This window comes from Cricetulus griseus, chromosome 10, assembly GCF_003668045.3.
Source record: "Cricetulus griseus strain 17A/GY chromosome 10, alternate assembly CriGri-PICRH-1.0, whole genome shotgun sequence".
NCBI lineage: Eukaryota > Metazoa > Chordata > Mammalia > Rodentia > Cricetidae > Cricetulus > Cricetulus griseus.
The window spans coordinates 10274584-10300045 of record NC_048603.1 but is presented as its reverse complement, the minus strand read 5'-3'; positions in this window follow the sequence as shown (position 1 = coordinate 10300045).

Below are 25462 nucleotides of genomic sequence, written 5' to 3'. Positions count from 1 at the left end.
TTCTATGTAAGCTTGCCCACAAATGTGTTTCCACTCAATCTGAGCTGCCTAGACTCAATGGTGAGAAACATGTCAAACACCGTTTCCCTGGTCTTAATAACTTTGTTCACAGAAGAACCCTTTCGATTTTAGTTGGATGCAGACCCAGTAACTTTCAAAGGGGTTGGGTGGCTGTTTGTTTTTGACCGGATGGATATCTTCTTGTGAAAAAGAAAGATAGCCTTAAATTAAGACGAAGATGCTTCTTTGTATCATCATCGGTGTCTGACCGACTACTCTCTTCTGATGCTAATTGTGCTGCTCATTTTAATGGTGGTACTCCAGCCAATCCTGATGAAAAATCATAGGAGAAAATCTATGCAATATAGACAATGCATATACATTGTCAAGTATATCATCATCTTCATTGTATGGGTCCCCAAATACCTAGTAAGTGGTATGCTGAGGTTTCAAATTGAGATGTGTTTTTATAAAACTTTACTGATGTTAAACAGTACAAAAAGTGACGGGCTAGGGTGTGATTTGTTAAAGGTATTTTGTAACCAGTACTAAAACTCACGACTGATGGTAGTGTTCAAAAATATATAGTAAGCTGCTCTGTTAGCAGGGGGACTTTTGCTAAAGCATACCAAGATACATGGTGGATCAGCTTATTTTACTTTACTACCAGAATGCCAGTTTGAACATAGTTGAGGGGAATGAAGATATTGCCTGTCTTTTTACTGCTGTCTTCCCAGCATTTAAAAAACAACCATAGCAATTGCTCAGTGAACATTTGTTGAATAGTGAGCACACATATAAAACCACAGCCATAAAAACAGCACTGTATCAGAAATGGTGAAAATTAGACCCTGTGCTCATGGGAAATTTAATCTGTTTTCTCTACTCTTTCAATTTTGCATCTCTTCTCTCTCTCTCTCTCTGTGCGTGTGTGCGTGTGTGTGTGTGTGTGTGTGTGTGTGTGTGTGTGTGTGTGTGTGTGTGTGTGTGTGCACATGTAAACATTGTTTGTGTCCTTTGGTAGGTTTAATGAAATTGTCATATATATATGAGAGAATATTCAATGGTGAATATCATAGTAATACAAACTATAATAGTGTAAGCATAAACATGCTCTCAGCATTAAAAGAATGTGGCACATGGAACCTACAAATGTGTCACACAAAAATGTTTAGAGGACTAATTATTTGAGGACATCATAAGACGATTAACTATTAGGAATCTGGCATAATAGCTTAATTTGAGAGACATTTAAATTGTAGTTGTTTATTTGTAGTCTCTTACACTTTCTATAAAATATAGAAATCTACTTTCCTTGATCGCAATGCTTTCACATTTTGTTTCTTTTTTAAAATTTTCTTTTACCTGCAAGATCTCACAGATCAATGTTGACTAGACGCTTACAGTTGAAATCTCATTCTACTCTTGATACTTTTTAGAGAGTGCTAAAACAGTTAAAAACAAAGTGGAAACAGATTATAGAATGAATGAAAAATTTAAAGTATTTAACAGGCTGTTAAAGTAATATACAGGCTGTTTAATTAACTGAAAAGACTTAACATAGCAATTACAAAATATCAAATCAGTGGCTGGATAAATGAACAAATAGTTCTCAAAAGTAAAAGTTCAAATGGCTCATAATTATACAAAAAGTTCAACTTTCTTAAGCATAAAATAAATGCATATTGAAACTGAATAAGAATCCATCTGTCCCTATATCAGAATGGCCAGCATATAGAGAACAGATACTGACAAGGGTGTGATGGCAAGGTAAAGAGACCCTTACATACTGCTGTAGCGTGAACGTATGTTAGTGCAGACACCAAGGAAATCAATACGGAGATTCCTCAAAATCTAGAAATAGAAGTACTATATACCCTACCTGTACCAGTCCTGCTTATAAAGCCAAGTTAATACAAGTCAACACCAAACAGAGATTCCCACACCGCATTTATTATTGAACTACTCAAAGCAGTTATAGAATCAGAATTTGTGTCCATTAGAAATGAATGGTGACCAAAGGGACAATTTCGTAATTAGCTTCAAAGAAGAATAGGATCATTTCATGTGCAAAAAAATAGATGGAAATGTAAATCACGATAAGGAAAATGAGCAAGGCCAAGAAAAACAAAAATCGAGTATTATATGCAGAACTTAGACATTGTATAGTATGTGTGTGTGTTCTAATTAGCATTGATTATCAACCGGATAGATGCTAAAATGTCAAATAAGGAGTCTCAGTTGAGTAGTTGTCTTTAGCATGTAGGTCTGTGATGGGTTTCTTGATGGTTAAAATTGACATAGGAATGCCCAGCCCACTGTAGACATGGGCTGTGTGCAAAGCTACCTAAGCGTGAACCTATAAATAAGATATGGGATGAGGTCACCATGAAGGTTCCTTTCTGCTTCCTGCCTCTAGGTTGTTACCTTGCTGTCTTGTCCTGACTTCCCTTAGTGATAGAATGTGCCCTAGGAGTGTAAGCTGAAGAAATCCATTTACTGTTTGTTCTTCAAAAATGATTTTGGTCATGGCATTTGTTATACCAACGAAGATTACACTGGAATAACACATGTGTGCTCCTGTATGCATGTGGATGAAAGAGAGACCAACTGAGTAGGAGAAGGGGACCAGAGGGGGAGGGGAGACAGCGGAGGGTAATGGGCGGTACGACTGTCAGCTAAGTTCTGTGATCGATGTGGAAATGTCATAATGAAACAAATCATTTTGCATGCTAATCAAAATTAATTTAAATAATAATAAAATTACGTTTGTTGGTATATATTCTGAGCATCCTTCTCATTAGATTTCTACCACTAACTGTGTGGTTCTTGTACTATTACTTCTCGGCTTTCAATTCACCCTTCATTGCTTATGCTGTGCAAATTTAGTAACCCCTTTATGAAGTTTTTTTTTCATTTTACTTTTGTCTTTTCTTTTTTTTGTAACATGACGGGAAGATGCTCTAGTTAGCCAGAATTTTTACAGAGCTGCAAAAAGAGTTTTCTTGCTTTAGTAGTGGGCTGTGTATTCTTCTGCTCATTGGATTATCCAGTGCCTAGTGCCTGCCACAAAGACTGCTGTTTTAACATTTCTCTATGCATTACAGACTTTTCTAGCCCCAGGGTCCTAAAGCATAAGTGCCTTCTCTAATACCAACTTCCCATGTATAATCCCTATAGCCCAGGCCATTTTATTGGCAGTAGGCTATTGTAGTAGTGTTATCAAGAACTGGTGATGCCATCAGCTACCCTGAAATCTCGTGTGCATGTGCGTGTGCGTGTGTGTGCGCGCGTGCGTGCGTGCGTGCGTGCGTGCGTGCGTGCGTGCGTGCGTGCGTGTGTGTGTGTTTAACTGCATTTCCCCCCATAAATGATTTTCTCCCAGCAGGGATATGAGGATTTCCTGGGGTTAAATTTCAGCCATTTTTTTTTTTTTTTCTGAAAGGGCATCAAAGCTTCTGCCACCAGCCTCTAGGTCTGATTCTCGGCTGGAGTGGACATGGCAATGTGGGGATCTTTCCTTCAATGTAACACAGCACCAGGTCTTAGTGTTGTAAGAGTAGGGACTCTTTAATATTTCCTTTCCCTTTCCTTTAGGGACCTGGACTGGTAATGTGGGCTTAGGTCAGTTTTTGTCCATATTTATTTTGATAAAACTTTCTATTGCAGAGATAAGTGTGAATGGACATTGAATTTAAAGATGGTTTTTCCTGCAGTAATTGAAAAGGTGTGTTTTACACAGTCTGCTGATGTGAAGAAGCACATGAATTTTCATGTGAATATCTTCTTTTTGGAGTGAATTCAGTGCAGCCCTGGATTTTTATGTGCAGTTGTCTTTGGTTCAGCAATGCTTTCCTTAGGACGTTACGTCTATGTACAAACAGACTCAGCCACAATTTTGTCTCTTGTTTGTCCCTGACTTATGCTGGTCTGCAGCACATATAAACCTTGAGAAACATACTGAGTAGACCACAGTCTACCCTCTAGATTGTTTTCCTTCTCTTCCTCAGGCAGCTGTAATGAAACCCCTTGCTGTTCTGTCTGCTTTTGCTTTGTGCCTTTAGGACTCTTTTTTTTTTTCTCCATTTTTTATTTGAATTAGAAACAAGAATATTTTACATGTCAATCCCAGTTCCCTCTCCCTCCCCTCCTCCCGTACCACCCCCCCAACTAAAATTCTACCTATCACATACCCTTTCTGCTCCCCAGGGAGCATCAGGCCTTCCATAGGGGGTCTGTCATATCCTTTGGGCTAGGGCCTAGGCCCACCTCTGTGTGTCTTGGCTCAGGGAGTATCCTCTATGTGGAAAGGGCTCCCAAAGTTCACACCTATGCTAGGGATAAGTACTGATGTAAGACCCCCGGGAGCTCAGACCCCCACGATATCAGCCCAGGACCACAGTCACCCCAATCACCAGGCGGATTCGAAAGCTTGCTGCAAACTGCATGAGGCTTTATTATTGTTTAACGAGCTAACCCAATGTTAGCTCGGGCCTTCCATCTACCCACCATGTGGATGGCTAGCAAAGACAGCTCCAAGCGTCAGCATAGAGATCTTATAGGGCAGCGTAAGGGGAGTGTCTAGGGGTACGCACAGGCTCAGAATTGGTGTGCCTCCAGGCTTGTAGGACTTGCCCTGTGTTGATTGGTCAACTGGTTGTTATTACCCATAGGCCCTCCTAGGGTGGTTGCTATGCTGTGTTCGTCATTGCTGTGCACTTGTCTGTAAAGCACACCCAGAGCCATAAAGCATAGCACCACCAGCTAACTTCTGATTGGTTCCTTGCCATGAGGCAGGCATCTGACCTCCTAGTGACCTAGTCAGACAAGCACGTGTTCGGCTGTTATGGCTGCCGAAATGGGGAGCTCGTCCCTTCACTTATCTACTACAGGAGGCCCCATAGATTTCCAAGGTCTCCTCACTGACACCCATGTTCCTGGGGTCTGGATCAGTCCTGTGCTGGTTTCCCAGCTATCAGTCTGGGGACCAAGAGATCCCCAATGTTCAGGTCAGCTGTTTCTGTGGGTTTCACCAGCCTGGTCTGGACCCCTTTGCTCATCACTTGTCCTTCTCTGCAACTGGATTCCAGTTCAGTTCAGTGTTTAGCTGTGGGTGTCTGCTTCTACTTCCACCAGCTGCTGGATGAAGGCTATAGGATGGCATATAAGTTAGTCATCAATCTCAATATCAGGGGTATTTAAGGTAGCCTCTCCTCTGTTGCTTAGATTGTTAGTTGGTATCATCTTTGTAGATCTCCAGACATTTCCCTAGTGCCTGATTTCTCTTTAAACCTAAAATGTCTCCCTCTATTATGCTATCACCTTTCTTGTTTTCTTCTATTCTTCCCCCAACTCAACCTTTCTGCTCCCTCATGTCCTCCACACCCTACCTCTTCTCCTCTTCTCATTAGGACTCTTATTTTGAGTTGTAACAAAGGCATTTCTTCTTCCCCATGTAGGTATCCAAACTAGCTTTCTCAGGCACCAGCTTAAAAGACCTTATTGTATAACTGCTAAAAATGTATCGAACAGGAATGTATGCAAGCCAGCTATGGAATTATGTGTTTCTAAAGTTTGTACAGTTCACTCTTCAAACACACTCTTAAATGCATTTTCCCATTTCTCTAACTTTGTTCATTTCCTTCCTAACCAGCCATGTAGTCAACAAGGTTGGGTTCAGTGAGTGTCCAGTGGAGGCTTCATGATCTCTGTTTGACCTAATGGTTTCCATGGCCATCTCCAGTTGTCTTAGCCCTTGAGGTCTTTGCTCATCGCCAAAGCCACCGCTGTTTCAAAGCCTTCTGTCTATGAACAAAGGTAAAATGCAGTTACAAAAGCATTTTAAAATGTCCGAACAAAAAGACGCTAACCTTTCTTCAAATAACCCAGCAGGCTTTGCCACTCAATGGTAGTTACCAGATGGACACTGACATGTGGATTTTGAACATAAATGCCAGGATGAGATTCCCATGGCTGATGTGGGAAATTGAGCATAGAGCCGCCCCTCACTGCTGCCAACAATGTCAGCTCATCCTTCAAACCTGGGCACACAGGTTCCATTCTGCTGCGTGCCTCCCATGTCTTCAAACGTGCCTGGTTCCAGGCTTCCCACTATGGTCATGAGTTCTGAGCCAATTGATTTTTTTTCTTTTCAATTTCATCTTCCTTCTCTCAAAATCACTCCAGTTTTTCCAGGTTTTCGAAAATGACCCGCAGCAGAAACCCTTCCTTGCTTCACAACAGCAACCCTAAGAAATATTATTGTTTCCCCTGTGCCATGAAACATTTATTTATTTGAAATTGAATCTTACAGTTGGGGATTCACTCTATTAGTTGGGGGATACGATGCTAATCACATATCCTTTTAATATTTCAGTTAAATAGCTTGAGTCATCAAATAACTTTCCCAATTGTGTTCTCTTACACCTAGGGCCCATATTCTAGAAAAGTCTGTGAAGCACATAAGTGCTAATAACCATTAACACTTACATAGTACTTAAAATATGCATTTTACATATATTTCATCACTGCTGTAATTCTGTTATTTATTGTTCTAACATGTATATTATACACCAAGATATCTTGTTACCCAGAGGGTAGAGAACTTGTTTAAGGTCATTGAACTGTTCTTTATGTCTCATCTATTATTTTCAGCTACATTCACAGAAAGCCACAGATAAAAGAGACAGAAAGTGGCTTTGTGAAGAATTCTACAAACCAGGGTAGCGCCAACAGGTTTGGGGCTCAGGTGACATAGTGGATAGAGTCTGAGACAAAGAGACTCTTTTCTCACTTCTGAGAAGTGTCATTCTGGCTTCATTGCAGAGAGGGTTCATAGGAAGACAGTGTCCCAAACCCCCTGGGGGTGTTCTCCCTGGCAGCGGTGGGATCCCATGTCCCCAGCACATTTCCTTGTCTTCTTGCATCAGCTGTGTGGGCACAGAGAAGATTTTGTGCTCAGACAATCTTTCTGAGGAAGATTTCGAGTGTTACATAGCTCCAGTAGATTCTTTACAGATGTCAAAAAAGACCTTGGTGAACCCGAAGATCAGCTGACCCGAGCTAGTGAGAGATCACTGACTCAGGTCTGACAAATGGGGAACCTGCCTAAGACGGAACTAGACTCCCTTAATATAGGTGACAATGGTGTGACTGGCAGTCTGTCTAAGATCTGACACGAATGCACAAACTGACTTAGTGGAGCCCATTCTATATGGAGAGACACCTTGCTCAGGCTAGACACAGGGGTGTGGGGGGGCGTGGGGGTGGAGAGGGGCCTTGGTCCTGCCTCAAAGAGATGATGGGACAGACTTAGACTTCCTAGGGGAGGCCTTACCCTCTCCAAGGAGCAGATGGGAGAGGGGGGGGGTGGGAGCGGAGGGAGGGGGAACTGGGATTGGAATGTAAAAAAATAAATTAATAAGAAAGTACAAAGAAAAAAACCAAAAAGAAGTGGCTAAGCTGTCAGAAGTCCTGTACGAGACGCTGCTGTCCATCTCATCGTCATTGCTGAGATGCCAGCACTAACAAGTGAGCTCTCTGGGTGATCTTCCCTGTGCCCCACAACTAGCTTTGAGGATAGCCTTTGCCATTTCTGCCTTGGATGTTTAAGGAAACGGGAGTCAGATAACTAACTCACTGAAGGTCAGGATTCCCGCAAGCTGCAGAACTGGAGTCCAAACCCAGCTATCTGAGTCTCATACTGTTGTCTGTTCCGCCGTTGAAGCCTGCCTTCTTGTGTTCATTTCCTTTAAGACATCTCTGTGTCTTCAGTTTGACCCCAGCACGCAAGACATTCCTTTCATGATACATAGCATTTCTCATGACCTAAAAATTAGAATCCATTGATCTTCCCATAAAATGAATTCCCCAGTGATTTGTTTTTCCTCATTCACCGTCAATCTGCCCTCCAATCTGGTTGCTCTTAAGCCGGCGTTTTTTTTTTTTTTTTTGTTTCCAGAAAGTGCGGGTTTCTGATGTAGTTATCACTTTTAACATGAGGGTAAGTGTCTGTGTATGCCACAGCTGTTTGGCTGTCATGTGGTCCACAGATGACGGGAACTCTCCCTTTCCCAGGCCACCTCACATACAGAAGTGAGTTTTTTTTTTTTTTTTTTTTTTGAATGTTCACAACAAAGCGAGTTTCCCAAGGCATTACGTCCTTCATAAATCAGCATTTTCCTGCTTAAGAAATTCTCCAAACTTTTTCTTTTATTGGGAAAATAAAAGGGAAATACAAAAATTGTGTCTCAAAAGTAGAAAAGTAGAAAGGGTTTCTAGAATGCTGTAGAAATTTATTCCCATGGGGGATTCCACCCCAGAGTGGTCTCAGTACTTACCAGTCCTGACAGCAGTGTAAGTTCATTTTTTCTTATTGGCAGTATGGTCCTGCAGTCCATATAACTGTTAAAATCTTCCAAAGAAACTCCAGTTTATTTCTTGCTAAAGGAGCGAGGAATGCCAGTCCTTACAGCCAGTGTTAGCCATGGTCTCATCTTGAACCTGTGCTGGGGTTTTGCTATTATTTGCATGTCGAGGAAGCATTTTTATTTATTTGGACACCTCAGCTGCCATATGTCTACTCCCCAGGGTGGGTTAGTTTAACCTTAAGTGCTTCCATTTTCCTCTGAGCTGCACTGAATGGCTTAATTTAAGCAAGTAAGTTGGGGTGGTATCTTCCTGGCTTGTACCAAATTCAGAAAGGTAAGACCCCCCCTCCAGGTAGATACAAATTTATATATATATATATATATATATATATATATATATATATATATATACACACACACACACACACACACACACACACACACACACACACACGGGGATGGAGATGACTGGGAGGGTAGCTTTGTCTCTGAGACATTGCCTTATAGCAATGCAAAATTTTCCAACTACTAAAAGAAACACCAAGTACAAGTACATTAGGGCAAGAATATTTCCCCCTAATATTTTATTTCCAATCAATGTTCTGAGAGTCAGAAATGGATCCATTCCTTTCTAATGTCTTGAATCTATTAATATGCAAGGTTTTGTAGGTTTTTAATTTAGACTGTTGTGTGACATGAAGCAACAGTTCAAAAAAGATGCGTTGGGCTTTATACTCCAATTCTAGTAGGAATTTCTTTGTTTTTTTAAATAATGTTTCCTTCCTTTAGCAATCATGAATACACCACTCATCCTTCACCTGGTGGATACGTAAAGGAAGTTCAGAACGGACAATGACAAGTGGTGAAGGGTTGTGCCAAGGCTGGGCTGTGGAGTCTTAGCATAGTGACTGTTACTTCTCTAACAACATGTCACAGCATCCAGGCTGGTGACAGACAGGCCACTGGCTGTGTTAAAGAGTAGCAAAGTGTTAAAACATGTTAAGGGGAGGAAATTTGCTGGTACACATTTTCATATATGCTATAAAGTCTGACAGCTTGCAGCTGAACACATGCCTTAGTACCACACAGAGCATATGACTTTCTGCCATGCCTGCCACCCCCATCGGCAGGCAGACAAGCTCTGTATTCCTGGATTCAGTTTAGGTCCTGCTTCTTCCCCAGATTCTTCAGTCATCTACCCTTCTTTCTCCTCCTTCAAGTCTGTTGTCATTCTCTGGGTTGAATTATAGTATTGTTTTAACCATTTTTCCTTTGAGGCAAATGTCCTTCCTTTGTTATGGTCAACTGAATTTATGTCTTAAATCCTCCATGGATTCTTTCTTTTTTGGCGTGTGGAGGTTGAGACAGGGTTTCTCTGTGGCTTCGGAGGCTGTCCTGGAACTAGCTCTTGTAGACCAGGCTGGTCTTGAACTCACAGAGATCCACCTGTCTCTGCCTCCCAAGTGCTGGGATTAAAGGCGTGCACCACCACCGCCTGGTCGTTCATCGATTCTTAAAGGTCCTGTAAGGAAGCTCTTCATCTTGTCCTTTGAGTTTTTTTCCAGTGCTGTAATGGAGCAGGTCCCTCCCTGTACATGCCAAGAAAGTGCTCTACCATCTTGGAATTCTTCACAAATAGTCAGTGTACTACCCAGGAAGGAGCAGTGCCACAGACAGCTGACATTCGCCAAGTGTTTGCTATGTCTCACTCAGTCTGAAGGAGTGTTTGATCCTTTAAATGTAAGTAAGCAGTTAGCGGTGCCATTTCTATTTCCCAACTTTGACCCAAGCCTTCAAACAAGGGAATAATCAGCAAATGCTCAAAGCGAGGCATTTTGACTTTGGAGCTGGTGTCCTTACAAGAAAGTCTCTAACTGAGAAAAGAAAGAAGAAAAACATGAATTTACCATGCAGTTGAGGGGGTCACAAAATGGAGTTGGGTTATGTGTTTAGGTCTCATATTATGCGAGCATTCAAATAATCAAAGCCCAACTTACAGAGTTGAAGAGAATCTGTAGAACTTTAGTTATTTCAGTTAGCCTCTAAAATATGTTCTAACCTTCTCTAACCATTACAAAAAACCAGGGGTGTGCTAACCCTCCTTAATGCATTACAAAAGCACCACCCATAGTTTCTCTAAAAAACCCACCTGGTCATTTTTACCCTAATCTGGCAGAGCAGAATACGATACACATCCAGAAATATTAAGACCCAAAGCCCTGTTATTAGCTATAAGGTTACAGCTTTTAATTCCTTTATGGCATATTCTGAACATCACAAGTGGCTCATTTTTGTTTTGTTTTGTTTTGTTTTGTATCAGGTTCCTCTGCCTCGCTGACCAGGTGCTGCTGTTTTCTGGGGGAGGGAGAGGGGACAGGGTGGGGGGTGGGGGGGTGGGGATTGGGGGGTGGAACCAAACGAACTTGTCTTCCATAGTCTTAGGTTTTAATATCAGCCTCCCTTTTCCAAGGTTGAGTAAGTCATTCTTTCCATTCTTCCATTCTCTCCACTTTAGCCAATTTTTTTTTTTTTTTTTTTTTTGGTTTTTCAAGACAGGGTTTCTCTGTGTTGCCTTGGAGGCTGTCCTGGAACTCACTTTGAATACCAGGCAGGCTGGCCTTGTACTCAGAGATCCGCCTGCCTCTGCCTCCCAAGTGTTGGGATTAAAGGCGTGCACAACAAACGCCCGGCAGCCACTTATTTTTTTTTAAAGTTCCCTGCAACGTTCTTGCTCCTCTTATTTTCCCCTCTAGGTTAGACGCATGAGATACTAAGTAACTGCCCGAGTGGTTCAATTGCTGATCTAAAACTTGGCTTTCCTTTGGCAAACTGCGCCGGGAAGATGATGGCACAGGCAGAGTCAGTAACTTTATTGTCGTGTACACGATGTGAAATCAGCCCAGCGGAGCAGATGGGCGAGCGATGTCACTGCCAGCTGGAACTTTAGAAAAGAGTGATGTTCTTAAAACCTCAGGAGCCGTTGAGCACAACTGAACCTTGTCTATTTTTGGCAGTGATTTCAGGATGCACACAGTACTCGGGCTTTTCTGCCCTGCTCTGTGTTTTGGGGGAACATGGACTTCATTTGGCGCACAGTGGGGTGCAGTCTGGCAATCTCGGGACACTCTGGGTTGGGACGCACTTTGGAGATATTTTTTTGGTATTTTCCTCCCATCAAGATTCGTCTTGATAACACAATACCAAAGACACATTTTTCTGCAGTCCAACATTTCTGTGCTTATTTTGTAGAAATAGGACAGCATGATTTGTTCTGCAAATGTGGCATGCAGAGTTGAGGGGAATCTGTAGAAATTTAATAGTGATTTCCACTTATTTCAGTTAGCATCTAAAATATTTGGAATTAATTGTAAATCTCAATTTTTCTTGCCCAGCCCATAAAGACATATCTTTGTCTTGCTCCAACAGTTTTTTTTTTTTTTAATATGATTTGTTCTGGCAAAAAGAGCATTTAAAGCAGGTATGAAGAAACACTAAGCTACAGTGCAACTTAACTGTTTACTGGAATTGCTATTTGTCTTAGGGTTTCTGTTGCTGTGAAGAAACCATGACGAAAAGCAAGTTGGGGGAGAGGACTTAGCTAGCTTACACTTCAGCATTGCTGTTCATCACTGAAGGAAGTCAGGACAGGAATTCAAACAGGGAAGGGACCTGGAGGCAGGAGCTGATGCAGATGCCATGGAGGGGAGCTACTTACTGTCTTGCCCTCCCTGGCTTGCTCACCTGCTGTTTTTTATAGAACCTAGGACCAGCAGTCCAGGGATGGCACCATGCACCATGGGCTGTGAACCGTCCCCCTGGGTTAATCACTAATTGAGAAAATACCTTACAGCTCCATCTCATTGAGGCATTTCCTCAACTCAGGCTCCTTTCTCTGATGAGGACTCCAGCTTGTGTCAAGTTGACACAAAACCAGTCAGTACACTATTCTAATTCTGTCACTGAGAAAGAGACAGTTTCATTACTCAGAGTCTTGTTACTGTATAACTTGTGAAATCCATTGTTGTTATTTTAGGGAGGAGTTTACATAGGATGTCTCCTCTGTGCACTCAAGCCCATCTTCATGAAGTTCTTAGCTATTACCCCTGCATTTCCTTTTGTTCTTTTGGATTCTTAACATGTTCTCTCTGTTTTCCTTTTTAAAAGAATTGCTTTGAAATAATAATATAATTAGATCATTCCCCTTCATTCCAAACTTATGTCTTCTTTTACTGTAATATACTTAGATATAATATACTTGTATGTTTACATTTATTATTATATATTATACAATATATTAATTTATATTAACATATTTTGGATATAAAATATATTTTGTTTAATATATTTAAATATAATAAATATTTGATATATATAAAAATATACATATTAAATTAAAAGTTCTGTACATATTTCTAAGTACAGAAATACAACCTGCTGAGTCTGTAAAATGCTATGTGTATGTATATGATTTCAGGCCTGATCATTTGATTTTGGGTCACCAATTGATATGCTATTCCCTGGGGGAAATTCTTTCTCCAGTTCTCAGGATTCCTTGGTTGTCTGTCCTTCGTTTTGTAGGGCTGAGACCTCTTGAGCTTTCCCTCCTCCAGGTTAACATATCCGTTAATGCCATCATTGTTTGGGTCATGTTTAAGCAGGCATGTTTGCTGAGAGTTCGCGTTTGTAGCTTCTAACATTTCTAGGAGACAGTCTCATAGCATACCCCTATTCCTTTGGATCTTACAATGTTTCTGCTCCCTCTTCAGTAATGTCACGTTCCCTGAGCCTTGGCTGCAGGAGTTGTATTGTAAATCTGTCAGTTGGGCCTCCATAACTCTGTATTTTGATTGGTTATAGTCTTCTGTAATGGTCTCTGACTGTTGCAAAAATAAGCCTCCTTGATAAGGGGTGAGAACTACAAGTCTCTGTGGGCATAACTAGACATATTTAGAATGTATCTAGGGATTATGCTGATTAAGTGAAGTGGTGATAAAGTCATTTAACAAACTCAGAGATCCTCCAGGATCTACGACATCATTAGCCCTAGGTAGTTGGCTGTGTTTCTAGGACAAGGAAAGATTTCTCTTTTATTTATCAGATATTAAGCTCAAGTTAGAGAGCTGTTGATTGTAGACAGGGTTTCTATTCAGCCTGGTCCTGCCACCCTTCATACCGAAATAAATACATAGAGACATACAAATTATAAACTGTTTGGCTGATGGCTCAGGCTTCTTACTGGCTAGCATTCTCTTAATTATTAACCCATAGCTATTAATCTGTGTATTCCCACGTGGTCTTATCTTACTGGTGAAGGCTTCAGCATGTTACTCCTTCAGCGACTACATGGTGTCTCTCTGATGGCTTGTCTCTGTCTTCCTCTCCCCAGAATTCTCCTAGTCTCATAGCCCTGCCTATACTCCCTGCCTGGCTATTGGCCAATCAGTGTTGTATTCATCAACCAATAAGAGAAACATATATACAGAAGCACATCCCCATCAGTTTATTGTCACCAAGGTGTGTGCACCACTGCTTTATACTTTGGATCATCAGGCAATGCTGGTGACAGTCATCTTAGTTGGGTAGGACTCTTGGTTTCTTCTCTCCTTTGGAAGCTTGCACTGTGCCTTCTGGTACCATGAAAACCAGTACTCGGTAAGGAGGTTTTAGGTCAATTACAGCTCAGTAGCCTCTGGGCTCTGTGTTTGGAATACATTTTGTCTTCAGTAATAGGAACTTACCTTCCACCTCTCATGGGACAACTAAGGACAATAGCAACAGGCTGCAAGTAAGGTTCTTGGATAACCCTGACTAACAACTCAAAGGGATTTCTCATGCCTGGTGTTGGGGTTTTTGTTCGCCCAGATCAGAAATTCTCATTTAAAATACAGATGTGGATTTATACAGTGAATTATTTTTATGTAGACATTTAATAGTATAAATCCTTAGCATGTAGGCTGGAGAGATGGCTCAGTGGTTAAGAGCACTGGCTGCTTTTCCCGAGGACCTGGGTTCAATTCCCACCACCCACATGGCAGCTTACAACTGTCTGTAACTCCAGTTCTAGGGCATCTGACACCTTCACACCAATACACATAAAATAAAGTTAAATAAATTATAAAAAAATAAATCCTTAGTGCTTTTCTCAAACATCTTTTCTCTTATTTCACTCTCCTCCCTCCCTCTTCTTCCCCAATTTGAGTCTTCATTTTTCCTATTTCCCCCTTTAGATCACTTGTACCTAGATTCCTCTCTCTTTACCGCCCCCCCCACTATGGTCCTGTTTTTCTCTACTGGCTTCTGCAATTACTCCACCTAAAGATGTGCCACTAGTTGCCCCAGATAAGAAAGAACTCAGTGTTGGTCTTTGTGGGTCTGGGTAACCTCATTCAAGGTAATCTTTTCTAATTCCACCCGTTTGCCTGCATCTCATTTTTCTCAACAGCTGAATATTATTCCTTATTGTATAGGTCCTTCATCAGTTGAAGGACATTCATGTTGTGCCCATGTCTTAGCCATTGTGACGAGAGCAGCAGCGGAGATGTTCTTTCAACGTTAGTGTGACTCTGTCTCACTAACACATCCCTCTAACTTAAATGTGTGTGCGTGCCCATTATCTGGAGATGTCAGCAGACAGTTCCTCTGTCTGTGTGGGGACATGGTCAGAGTTTGCATTTGTCAGGCGGTGGCAATGCGGCTGGTCTGATTAGAGAACACGTTTATGCGTAATGAATTCACAATTAAACCAGTGTGAGCAAGATTAATGGTCCTTCTCTAACTAACTTGTCAGTCATTGAAAAAGTGCACAGTGATGCTTCCTACATACTGTGAAAAGCAAGAATTCTTCACCCCATTGTAGACCCATTGAACTATTTATTTCCAGTTTTCCACGTACGTCTTGCTGTTCTTAATCTTCTCAACTCCTGCAGTTGCTGATGAAGGCATGTCCCTCCCCCACCCCATCCCTCCACCCCACCCTACCCCCACCCTACCCCCACCTACCCCACCCCTACCCCCACCCCTACCCCACCGTAATGTTGTACTGTCTTTGAGGCCTGCCTTGGCTACACAGCAACTTTGAAATCAGTCTGAGTAACAGGAGATGTTGTTTCTCTCTCTCTCTCTCTCTCTCTCTCTCTCTCTCTCTCTCTCTCTCTCCTCCCTCCCTCCCTCTCTCTCTCTCTCTCTCTCTCTCTCTCTCTCTCTCTCTCTCTCTCTCATATACACAAATTGCATATATAACCAGACCTCGAATGTGTCAAATACTTTAAATGTTTCTTGATGAGTTTCAATGTTGAAATCCAAACTTTTTAAAAATTTTTGAAATTAAAATCTAATTACTTCGATTTTCCTTTTCCACCTTCCAACATACCCTCACTTTGCTCCCTCTCTCTCAAATTTTCAGCCCCCTTTTTTCTTAATTGCTATTACATGTGCATTTATATATGAACGTATATCCCTAAATATATAAAAAACATTGCAAAGATTCTGCTGAATGTCTGAATTTACCTCTGCCTTCCTGTGTCTGGTGCTCCAGCCGTTCTGAGGTCAAGCTTTCTAACTTGGTTTCAATCTGAACCCTTCGTCTCTAGTTGCTCTTCTGCCTTGACTGCTTCTACTCTTTTTTTAAATATCTGATATCTCTCTTCTGACCTCCTATCAATCATTGCCTCAGATATCCATCCCTACTTGACCCTCCAAATTATTGGGGTGTGATGTTTTAGTGCTCCCTATGGGGAATATCATCATAGCCATGCCTATACAATGAAATGTGCAAATTAGCCTTTTCTGCCTGGTATTTTAATATACATGGATCCTCTTTGTCCCTTTTGTTTTAAAGACACTGTGACCAGCCAATGTCTGGCACAAAGCAAGTGCCAACAGATACTTAAGAAAAACATTATTTTTTTTAAATGGAAAGGGGACATAATAGTTTGATTCATCTACTTCCTTCTGCTCAAAACGGATGGTTTATCAGTTTCCAAATAACTGGGCTATTAGGAAAACACACATCCTTAAAATGTAGTCCCTTAGTTGTACTGTAAAGTGTATGAGGCCCCCCAGGATGCCTATACTATTCATATGTTATTATACTTTCTTCCCTCTGGAGTTTATGAGATGATTAATAGGAAACTTAAATTATTTACATATAAAAACCCCAGCTGCTCATGAATCTGAAAGTGTTTAAGACGCTGCCACATACAACCGCCTACTGCTTCATAAATTGTTTCCGGTGACACCCTGCCTTTGTATATGGTGAAATATTATATTTGCTGAAGGATTCAGTGTCAGAAAGGAAGATGAATATTTGAGAGCATCCCGGGAAACCTTTGTGATTTTACTGTTTGGGTCCTCTCAGGTGCTGTTGCCTCTTCCCTCTTCTCTTGATTAATTGCACGCCTATTCATTTGTGAAAATATGGGCTGAAACTCTTTCTTGAAGCTCTGCCATCGCTCTGGGGCACAGGGGAAAGAAACTCCAGGTGCCTGACAATGGTCTTGCAGCCTCTATGTCCTTCGGCGTTTTGGATGGACCACAGGCTCTCTCTCTGATCTATGAGGTCCCTATGATCTCTTTAGAAAGTGCTAGTTTATAATTGTGTTTCAGTTTTCCAAAAGGACCAGAGAATCAAATTGTTTCAAAAGATCCATACAGCCATCTTGGGTATAGTAAACAAGAAGATGGATCAAAGGGGTGACCGGAAGTGACTCCTTGGCATCCTGAGCCTCTCCATGACAGTGTCTTCAGTTGCCACGGGCATATGCATTCAGTTTCTCCAAAATGTTAATTCAGTTTTATTTTAGGCCCTGGGTGAATCAGGGAGAATTATTCTCTTCAGGTCCACTGTGGGCTCTAGGCCAGTGGCAGCTGTCAGCTCAGCAGGGTCTCAGCACGCTGTTCAATGTAGACTGACTCAAAGCCCTTGCCAAGGATGAATGAAAGCCCTGGGCTTATGGGAAAACACTTAGGTTGTCTATTCCCTTGGGTTTGCTGCTGCTTTGCAGGCCAAGTCTCACTTAAGAGATGTCAGGAAAAGCTGCTCTGTTGTCAGTGTTGGTGGAAATGCCCGTCTTAACCATGCAGCTCCAAGGAGACCCCAGGATTTCTGAGCTGAGACGTTCTGTCCCTGCAGGCACCTGACTGAGGCATGATACGGTTCCTCTCTGTCACATTTTTCTCTCGTTCTTACCGTCTCATATGGACACTTTACGCTGTTTTCAACAGTCTCATACTATAGCTAGAAAATGTGCTCTTCTTAATCCCTTTCTTTGTTCTTACAAATCCTGGCTTGGCTTTTGCCTTCAATTTATATTAATAATTTGTGTGAACACACAGAGATTGGTGAAGGTTTTAAGGCACAGAAAAAGCAATAAGGTAAGCAGTCTATGAATGCCATGGTTTGGATATAAAGACAACACCGATGACTCACATGTTGAAGGTTTGGGCCACCACATAACAGTCATTTTAAGAGGTGGCTGGGTTGTGACAATACTCGCCTCAACAATCACTTCATGCACTTACATGCTCATGGGTAAATGGGCTGTTAGGAGGAGGGCTCTGGCTTGAGGAAAGGCACTGAATGTATATCTTGCTCTGTCCCCTTTGTTGTCTGTCACTTGGCTTTTAGGCCAACCTGAGTCCAGTAGTCTACTGGGTCTCATGTTTCCATTACCAAAATGTCTGTCTTATCACAGGTCCATAACAGTGGAGCCCCTGATGGTGGAATGAAATATCTGAAACCGTCATCTGTAATAAACTTCCTTCGTTAAGTTGATTCTGTCAGACATGACTAACACAGATAATCAGGAGATCCACCCTTTGTAGGCTCTAAGGAGTTTGGTTTTTGTGTCATTTCAAGTGTTCTCTTCTGCTTTTTTGTTTTTGTTTTAAGGTCAGAGTCCTCAGTTGCCCATGTGGGGTGTTTTTGGAGAAGAGGAAGGTTTACAAACACTCACATGGAAAACCTTCAGGCCTTAGTTTGAATTCTCTTCACTTTCTTGTCTGCCTATATTTCTTTCATCATCATGTTTCTCTACAAAAATTTTCATAGTTCTTTTCATTCACATAGAGGACTGTCCTGAGTCATGCCATGTTTTCCAAGTGTGACTAGGCACAGGGACACAATGATAAACAAAGCCACTTTTTCTTCCTATGCCACACTCAAGTGAGAAGAACCCACAGTAAACAGGGTGCCAACCAGAAAGGTAATGGCACTGGCAGATACTACTGGTGATTGGTCTTTTTTCATGTAAAATAGACGTGATTTGCATAATTCAGAATCTCTTTGTAGAATCAGGTTTAAATCCAGCATATGAATAACAGGACTAATTCAAACATGTGAAGAATGGAGATGTCTCACACAAAAGAAAAGGGAAAGAAAAGGGACATGACAGGACACTAGCATGTCTGGATGCTAGCAGAAATCCAAGGTGCTGTGGGATTTCAGAGCATGTCCAGACAGTTTAGTGAGCCAGGCTTGGGAAGAGTCACAGGAGAGCTTTGAAGGTCATAATAAACCATTGAACAGTATGAAGCTCCATGGGAAGGATCATTTATTGGGTGATGACCCAAGGAAATCGCCTGCCTGGCAATTTGTGAATAGATATATTCACCTTCCACTTGAGATAAGAGCTGACAGAGAAACTCAGCAACTGCATTCATTGTTCATAGAAAAGTATTAGAACAGCTAAGGTCTGCCTTGTCAAGAGTACATCACATGTTAAATTTGTATACTGTTGTGTATTGGACCACCGAGAATGTTTCCAGTAGATACATTGACACACTGTGTTGTAGCAAGCTTTCTTGTCCGACTGTCTTTGGATAGCCAGCCAGCAAATAATGACACAGAGATTAATTATAAAAGCTTGGACTTTAGCTTAGGCTTGTTTCCAATGAGTTATTATAACTTAAATTAACTTGTTTTTAATTAATCTACATTCTGCCATGTGGCTTTTACCTCCTCCTCATTCTGTATGTCTGACTTACTCTGTGTCTCCGTGGTTGTCTCTCCACCTCTCTTCTTCTCAGAGGTTCTCTCTCTTCCTAGAAAACCTGCCTATCCTCTCCTGCCCAGCTATTGGCCATTCAGCTCTTTACTCAACCAACCCCAAGGCAGAGACCACATTTTCACACAGTGTAGACAAATATTCTGCAACATAGTATCATTTAATACCACATTCAAGACCTATGTATCTAGGTCAGGCAAATCAATGCAAATTTCTGGGCAGACTCCACTGAGTTAGACTTACTAAGAAATCATCTAAAAGAGCCTCAGGAAACTCCTTTTAGCTTTTCGTTTCCATGGCTCTTCTCCACATGGGTGCCTATCAGGCTTGGACTTCGTACAATATTCCACATCTGCTAGTATTTTACTCTTTTTTTTTCTTTCTTAATATGCTTTCACCACCCTCCCCTGTTCCATGTTAAAATATGATCATTCTACTCCTAAATCTTCCCCCTGCTTGGTTTCTCTGTGAGGCTGACCATTAAGCTATAAAGATGTAATACTTTGAAAACTTTACATACTAGTGCGATTTCTGTAAAATTCCGACAAAGCATTTTTAAACCTATTTCAAACGAATAGTTTAATTTGTTTCCTTAGGCTTTTTTTTTTTTTGAAATAGTAGGTTGAGCCAAAGGTAAAATAATATCTTATTATTATCTGCATTACTGTGCTTTGGAGCATGTGGCTAACTGGGGCAGGACTGGGAAGAGGCTCATATAATGAAGCCAGGTGGTAGAAGAGAGCCTGTTCCGTGTGTTCGTATGTGGAACACATCCCACAAGTAAGCTATTCATAGACATCCATTACACAGCCCAGGCCGGGCATAGTCACTGTGCTCACAGCAAGAGATGAATGTGGACAATAGGCATTGAAGTAAGGTTAACATTAAGGGATTACTGGACTATTTGTGGAACATAACCACATGTAATTAGAAAAATAATAGTTGTGTATGTCTTGCTCTTTTCTGCTGTCTGCTAAATATTTGTACTGCTTTTGATCCGTGTGTAAACCTGAGAGGCTGCTAAGTGGGATAGTGTTTAGAAGTTAGTAAAACTAAACTTAATTTGCCAGGTAGCTGTTGAAGAAATAGAATGTATAGAGAATATAGGATCTGATGTCTGAAAAGTACATGAAAAGATGCTATTGTCAAAATGTGTAAAAACCATGACTCTTTTCTGATATGTAAATGATTTAAATCAATTAACATATTTTATACACTCAGTGCAAATCGTGGTAAAATATATATATGCAAATACTGCTGATTTTTTTCAAGGCATTTCTTAACCCTGAGTTCCTGTTTTTGATTATTCTACCTGAATAACTCCTTGATGATCTGTCTTCAAGAGCAATGCTTTTATTTACTTTATTGAGGCCACAAAGATTATTTGCAGAAAAATTACAAAGCACGTGAGATCTTTGATTAACAAAACTGTGTGCTTTTCAGAAAATCCAAAAAAATCAGTTAGTAGACCAAGACTGATTTGAGTAAATTTGTTATTTTACCTGGAAGTGCCAAATAAGTGCGTCTTATTTTCCTTAGCGTTAAAAGCACCACTTCACTTGGCACAGACAGTCACAAATTAAGAACTGTACCAACAGCCACAGCTCTCATTTTTAAATTGTATTTGTTTTTATTAGGTTATGAATATATGAGTTATCCTACATATACCTGCATGTATAACACCTGCATGCCTGGTGCCTAAGGTGGTCACAAGAGAAAGTTGGATCCCCTGGAACTGGAGTCACAGGTCATTTGAATCTCCATGTGGGTGCTGGAAATGGTACGAGGATCCTCTGGAAGAGCAGCCAGGTTTCTTAATGGCTGAGCCATCTCTTCAGCACAGCTCCCTCAGTTTTGACAAATAAATCTGCAGTATTAGAAAAAATAGATCCTATAGTTCCCATATGAATTTGATCTTCAAATATCCAAATGGCTTGTCTTGCTTTGTTGATAATCTAATGAATTCCATAAATGTGTTGTGAATATAACGTAAGGATATTCTTTTCGCTGCTTTGTCAGTAAGTTTGCTACCTTTATGAAAACAAAATCTTCATAAAAATTCCTTTTCCTCTCAGCAGCCTGTTCCCGGGCTCTCCTTTTGGAAAAAAATGGTCTGATTTCTCTTCTTAGCAAGGGACATTTTGGTACAGCACCACCTCTTCGTAGTAACTTCCCTCTTGGGTTTCTTCTCATAAACTGGATTCTCAAGGGTAGCAGCAAGGGCTTCTTATGCCTCTTCTCCATTCCTCCAGTTCTCTTGTTCATTATGCACCAAGGGAATCGTTTCTTGTAGTCGTCTCTATCATGGCCCATTAGGTAACATGTGTGGTTTGCAACATTCTGACCCGTGCTGTGTTTCTGATGAACTTCTGCACCGAGCTCCTTGCTTCAGAATTATAGCCAGGGAATGATTTGGTACTATGAGGGATAGACAAGACTCCACCCACAGATCCCTTCAGGGCCCCCAAAACTTTATTGCTAGTTGTGGTTTGAGCAATACCTGCATCCAAATACTGGCCAGTACAATATACTGCACCATATTTTGGTAGTTCATGCTGCATAGACTATCTCTTTCTTTTTGTTTGCTTGTTTGTTTTTTGTTTTTTGAGACAGGGTCTCTCTGTGGCTTTGGAGCCTGTCCTGGAACTAGCTCTTGTAGACCAGGCTGTCCTCGAACTCACAGAGCTCCGCCTGCCTCTGCCTCCCGAATTCTGGGATTAAAGTCATGCGCCACCAAAGCCCAACTTTCTTTCCTTTCTCTATTAGCACAAGAAACCCAACAGATGGTATCTCTGTTAGTCAAATGAACAGTCATCCCATATTTAGGTGTATTGCTACAATTTTTTTTTGCCCCAGATCACCTATTGTTTATTGGCATAATAGTCAGTTTTATCCTGTCATAATCTCCCAGATTTCACTTGATATTTCTTAGCAGAGGCATTATTCTTCACAACTTTTGTGACTCAGTCCTGCAGAATTGAGACCTGCAGGTCTTATGGCAATGTGTTCCAGGAGTATACAGAAAGTCAGACGGAATAGAGCTTCAAGCACTTTTGGTAGTCTTAATTATGTACAATATTCAAAAAAGGAAGGTGAAAGGACACGGACAACATCATACAGGAAATGAGTGGCTTCTCATACTGTAGTCACAAATGTACTGAATCGGTTTCCTCTTCTGGTCAGGTGTCTGTTTTAAAGATGGCAAACTACTTGCTATTTGGTGCTTGCTCTTCAACACTAGAACCGTTAGGTCCCTTGGGGTTCTACTGGGTAACAGGTCCATTAGCTATAAATGGTGGTTGCCTGAGTGTTAGCTTTTCCCCAAAGCTGGATGCCCTGGGGTCAGTCTCCGTGTCTTCATGTAGTTCTCCAGACTCCTTACAGTAAGGTTACAGAGGTCGTGTTTTCACCATGTCCAATGGTCAGACTCAAGAAGGTCCAAGTTGCAGAAGCAAATCTTTGTGTTTTCTTAATTAGTGCTTCTACAGGAGGACTGAGTCTCTAACATATTTTTCCCAGGCTTTTCTGGAACTTTCTATGGCTTATTGCTCAGAAAGGAGGAAAACAAACAGAGACAGACCTTCTTTGTGTAAGGGTTCTCAGCCTGCCAAACTGGCGGGATGCAGAGGCAATTTCCTTAGCATTTTCAGCCTCACCCTGACTTCTGCACAGGGAAGTTGGGAAATATTTATTGTAGAATGGGGCCCTGGGAGATTATTCTTGGAAGGCACAAGCTCTGTGAACCTTTGTATGGTGACCTAAAAATGTCGTATAGCTAGAATTTTGCAAACGAGATGTGATGGCTTCCACCCAACACACACACACACACACACACACACACACACACACACACACACACATACACACACACACAGACACACACGAATACACACTCAGACATATACACAAACACACACACAGACATATGCACAAACACACACAGAGACACATACACACAAATATACACACAGACACACACACAAAAACATACACAAGAGATGCACACACATACACACACACAACAATACACACACACAAATTTGCACACAAATACACAAACACACGCATATTGCAGAAAATGAATCCTAATGTTTTGAAATTCAATCATATGGACTTGGTTCTTCATGCTGAAGATAATTTATATTTGTAGAGCAATGAGCAAGGCAGGTGTGTAATTTAAGAAAGACCTTAACATACTATGCTGTGCTCTCAAAGATTTTGTGGACCATGGCAATTGCAAAATGAAAAGAAATACAGGGATTCAATTTTAAGGGCTCATAAGATTCATTATTATCAAAAGTCAGAGTAAACATTTGGTATATTTATCTGACTCAAGTGTCCTATTTAAATTTTCCATTTTTCTTGAAATAATACATTTGGTTATTCTCACACCATCCCTTACCACTCTTTCTTTCTCCTAGGTTTGTGTCTTAAGGTAGTGACTGAGTATTTGGCTATACCAATGGCAAGTGTCAAGGTCCCCAGACACAACAGGCAAGGGTCAGAGTCCCCAGGCACGATGGTGTCTGTTATGACTAGACTTTAGGGCAAGTACATCCTGCAGCTAATTCTTCTGGCCATCTGGATTCATAACTGATCTACACCTGACAAGGTTTTAGGTTTTTCTCAGTGTGGTTGCATCTGAGCTACCTCTGCCTTAGCAGTGGCTTCAGCCATGCCGAGACCCTAGATTCAGTTCATTCCATCAAAGTCAGCTTGTTTCGTAGCTTTGGTGTCAATCTATGTTGTCAAACTAGTATGAAAAGCTCAGCTTACGTCACAGTTTCTTTTACAGAATCTCGGTTGCTTCTCGGCGTTTAAGTTAGGAGGCCACTCAGCCACACTCCTAAATGATGTCTGTTGCTATGGTCATCTGTAGCAGCTGGTGAGTCAGTGAGGTGATAGAAGTGGCCTCCGTTAGGATGGCTTAGTGTGAGGCAGATGGATCTCTACCTTTCTGGAATGTTCTCACCTCTTCACTAAGAAGGGACATCAGGGGACACCTGTTGCCATCAGACTTAAATCTGTATCATTCCTACAAACGTCCTAGCATGGCCAGTTTTGGGGATTGTTTTTATTGTCCCTGTATCATGTCCCTTCTTTGCATTCCATTGTCCTGCAGACCACGACCAACCCTTGAGCTTGCTTTTATTACTTAAAAGAGGAATGAAGTCTCTGCTGAAACACAGTGTTCTGTCGTGATGAAAACAGTCTGCCTTCATCTCAGGGACCAAACCTTGCCAAACTCCTCTCTTCCTGAGTTCTAAGCTCCCCCCACCAAGCTAATGAATTCTTCAGGTAAACAGGAGTGGACTTCATATTGTGGGAGGCAGAAAGGGGCACACATGGCTAACGTTGAAGGCATCACCTTATTTATATTTACGATGCCTGTCATGGTGGCTGGAGAGATGGCTCAGCAGCTAACAGCACTGGCTGCTCTTCCAGAGGACACAGGTTCAATTCCCAGCCCCTACACTGCAGCTCACAACTGTTCCAGGGTATCTGACACCTATGTGCAGACATCCATGCAGGCCAAACATCCATCAGGATACCCGCTAAGACATTTGTATGATTTGCAATTTCTTCGCTCCCGTCTCCCAGCTCGGCCCCCACACCCAGAGAATGAGGGGGGAGGGGACATTGGAAAGAGGTTTTGGCAGAGGCAGCAAAGAAGGCTCTAAAACCATGAATTGCTGTGGACAGAAAATGTGCTGGGTACTTTGTTGAAACTCAAGTCACAGACTACTAAAGTACTGGTAGGAAAGTCCAGCCAATGTTTAAGCGTGCTCAAGGCGTACCGTGTATGAGCTTGAATGCTGGGTACACTCTCTTTCCAGGTTTGTGAGTTTGCTAACCCAGAGGCCTGCTGCTTTTGTCTCAGTATCTGGATTATCTAGACATAGTGTCATTTAAGACACTGATCTCAGTAACCGTACATTATCTAAACAAAGTGCCGCTTCGGAAGCTGGAGAGATGGCTCAGAGGTTAAGAGCACTGGCTATTCTTCCAGAGGTCCTGAGTTCAATTCCCAGCAACCACACGGTGGCTCACAATCACCTTGAATGAGCCCTGGTGCCCTCTCCTGGCCTG